At 56.3% G+C, this 3,310-nt stretch overlaps 1 long non-coding RNA gene across 1 annotated transcript in view; it reads left to right on the top strand.

Annotated features, from left to right (window-relative positions):
- The window catches only part of LOC102013185, a 4,935-nt gene extending 2,520 nt beyond the window's left edge, over positions 1-2,415 (top strand). The window contains exon 2 of the long non-coding RNA XR_264157.1: positions 1,169-2,415. This is a non-coding gene — a long non-coding RNA (uncharacterized LOC102013185). The remainder of the gene's footprint in view (positions 1-1,168) is intronic.
- Positions 2,416-3,310: the final 895 nt, after the last annotated feature.

The raw sequence follows: 3,310 nt of genomic DNA, 5'->3' as shown, positions 1-3,310 counted from the left end.
CTGCTGGAAACATGGCCCCTGGTCACTACCTGGCCACACTCCAGCACGGGCCCATATGGAGCCCGAGTCCCCTGGGCAGCTCTTCCTCAGGCCACCGCTGCCTGCGATGTCCCCACCACACCAGGCGGCCGAAACCCCACCAGCTCAGGGGTGCTGCGTTTGGCTCCCCAGTGAGGAAGGCTCCGGGGTCTGCCCGCTAGCAGAGGGCAGCAGCCGCCCGTGGGGGCCTTCTAGACCAGAGGCTGAGGTGGAGGACCTGAGCCTGGGCACCCCTGTCCCTGTCAGAGGCCACCAGCCCACCCCAGCTGTTGTTCCCTCTGCCAGGTGAGCACCCCGTGACACGCCAGGCAGGTCCCCTGAAAGGCTGAGGCAGGAGGATCATTGTGAGTTTGAGACCAGCCTGGGCTACAAAGTGAGCTCAAGGCCAGCTGAACTGCAGAGTGAGACCCTGTCTCAAAAGGGTCAAAAAACAAAAAAAAAAACAAAAAAAAACCCAAACCAAAACAACAACAAAAAACCCAACGTCTCCTGGCCTGGGGCCTGATTATGTCTGAGGGAACTTGGAGACTGGGGGAGGAAAGAACTAAGCCAATACTTCCCTTCCTGCTGCCAAAAATCCTTCAGACAATTGAGAGGGCTTTTAGGAATTACTCTTTCTGTTGCCTATGGATTCCATCGTATGGGGAGATATCCCAGCCCCTTTATCACGTAGTAGAAGAAACTCAGGCTAGGCATGGTGGTGCACACCTGCTGTCCCAGCACTCGGGAGGCTGAGGCAGGATGATCACAGCAAACTCAAGGCCAGCCTGGGCTACATAGCATTTGAGGCCTGCCTGAACTGCAGAGTGAGGCCCTGTCTCAAAACACAATCATTCCCAGGTTCGGCCTTGCGAAGAGTCTGCAAAGTGACCGCGGCCCCTTTTCCAAGGCGTCTCCCACACGCTAGGTGTTCTTTACTTTCGTTGTGTCTGGAGGCCCCAGTCATCAGGAAAGATGGGGAAAAAAATGAGTGAAACCCTAAAGAGACGCCTTTGAAGGCCGCCCAGGAGGCTCAGCCTGTCGTCCCCTCTACTTTACTGAGTGTGAGAGACTCACCTCCAACTCTAGGCTGAGTCCTTCTGAAATGATGACGGGGCCGATTTTAGCTCGTGGTCTCTCTGTTGACCAGGAAACGGCTGCCGTCTCCTCGTGGGCCAAATGTCAGCAAATTCTTCAGCAGCTAACGGACACCCAGCCTTGGGGACTGGGGCTCCCAGGGTTCCAGCCGGGGACCTGACACACGTGCTGTCTCTCCCCTCTCTGGAGCCGACCTGGGAGGGCCACGCCCCGTGATCCTTCCAGTCAGCGGTCCAGGTGTCGGGACTGGAGTCCTTGGCACACCGGTCCTGCCTGGCCTCACCGGCGGAAGCCTGACATTCCCGAAAACAGAACCCGCCCCCTGCGTGCTGCTGTGAGCCCATGGGAGACCTGAACCTCCACTGAAGAAGGAGAAGGTCGCTTCCTCATGTAAGTGACGCCAGCCTGTTGATTGTCCTGGTCATGGTGGCCTCTCTCATACAAACCGTGCAGGGAGAACGTCGCTCCTTCTTAGCCCAGGAGCACAGCGAGGCGGATCGCGGGGAAGCACGCCGGGTCTGCGATTCCCTCCAGCACCCAGCACTCAGGACGCCGGGTGGGTGCCCCCTCCAGGGACACGGCTGGAGCCGGTCGCGTGATCTCGCTGAGAGGACGCATCCCACCAAGGCAACTGAGTGGCCCGTCCATTCCAGGCCCAGGCGCAAGCAGACAGCGGCGGCCATGTGGTCACTGGCTGAGCCCCGGCCGAGCCCCGGTTGTCCAAGTCCTCGGGTCACAGCCTTGTCACAGACCGAACAATCGAAGATATCAATCGGATATTTTCCAGCGTGGGACAGCTGTGTACGGCCAGGTGGGGCGAAACATTGCCCAGCCAGCGCTCCGACGCCCATGGGCCAGAAGTGTCTTCCGCTGGTGTGACCCCCAGCACCCTCTCACCCCCGCCCCCAGATTAGAGGGTGTGAGTCACACACAGTCACTGCTAACTGCTCTCAGCAACCTCGCAGTGACTCCCTCCCCCAGGTCTGTCACACACCCATGCCCAGCTGATGAGACAGGCAGTTCTTCAACACCTGATGGCGTTAGATGTTTTAACAGCTGCCCAGGGCGGAGCCTGCACCACTACGAAAGCTGAGTGTTGCTTATATTCCTGATAACTTTCATCAGCCCCTCAAGACCTTTGCCAACGTGCTATGTCTAATCCAGGAATCCCTTGGGAAGCGTCTTGTCCCCACGTCACAGTGGGAGAAATGCCTGCTGGTTACTGGAGCGGTTATTCTTTTAGTGCTATTAGTTAGACCTTGTATATTTGATTGTGCAATACACTTAGTCTCTTCCAGACCCTTCTGCCTCAGCCTTCTAAGTGGCTCCTGCCAGTTTTTTGCAAGATGTTTTCAAGTTGCAAGCTGGGGTTGTTCCAGGCTGCTCAGAGAATTATTCCTGTTCTTGGATCTGCCTGGCCACTTTGGTGATGAATACAATTGATTAGCCTAAAAGGAAAGTGTAGATCAGTGGTAGCTGTCTCTCATGTAATTCTGTAGAAATGTGGTATTGTAAGGGTCCTGCTGCTCCAGGGCACATCCCTACCTTCCTGCAACGGGCTGACAGAGTTTTCAGCTTTGGAGACCAGGTTGTTGCTCAGGTCACTACTCTTATCCTAGAGGAAAAGCTACTGCAGGTAGAATGAATGTTCACGGCTGGGTGCCAATAAAACTTTATTCAAACAGGCACTGGAGCTAGGTGCAGTACCACATGCCTGTAATCCCAGCATTCTGAGAGGCTGAGCCAGGAGGATTGCAAGTTTGGATATCTTAGTGAGACCCTCAAAAAATAAAAAGGGCTGGGTATATAGCTCAGTGTGAAGCCACTGTGTTCAACTCCCAGTACCAAAACACCACCCAAAACCCAGAACCCCAAAATCAGGTGCAGCATTTGGCCAGAGGGCTGGAATTCACTGACCTCTGTCTGGCCATGGCCAGGAAAACGCCAGCCCCACTCCAGGAGTCATTTGAGCAGGCAGCCACTAGGTGGCAGCAGGGAGCCGGCTCCCAGGTCCCCAGTGTCTCCCACAGCGGGGGCAGCCCAGCATGGCCGAGGCACCTGTCAGGATGAAGTGGCTCTGACTCGCACACCTGTGCTCCCAGCAGGATGCTCCACAGCAGACTGAAGGTGGAAACGACCCAGTGTCCACCCACCGGTGGAGGGGAACAAGAGGAGTCTGTCTGCACACTGGAGC

This window comes from Chinchilla lanigera, unplaced genomic scaffold, assembly GCF_000276665.1.
Source record: "Chinchilla lanigera isolate Chin_1 unplaced genomic scaffold, ChiLan1.0 scaffold00094, whole genome shotgun sequence".
Classification (NCBI taxonomy): domain Eukaryota; kingdom Metazoa; phylum Chordata; class Mammalia; order Rodentia; family Chinchillidae; genus Chinchilla; species Chinchilla lanigera.
The sequence above is the reverse complement of the archived record's forward strand: the minus strand, read 5'-3'. Positions and strand labels throughout refer to the sequence as shown.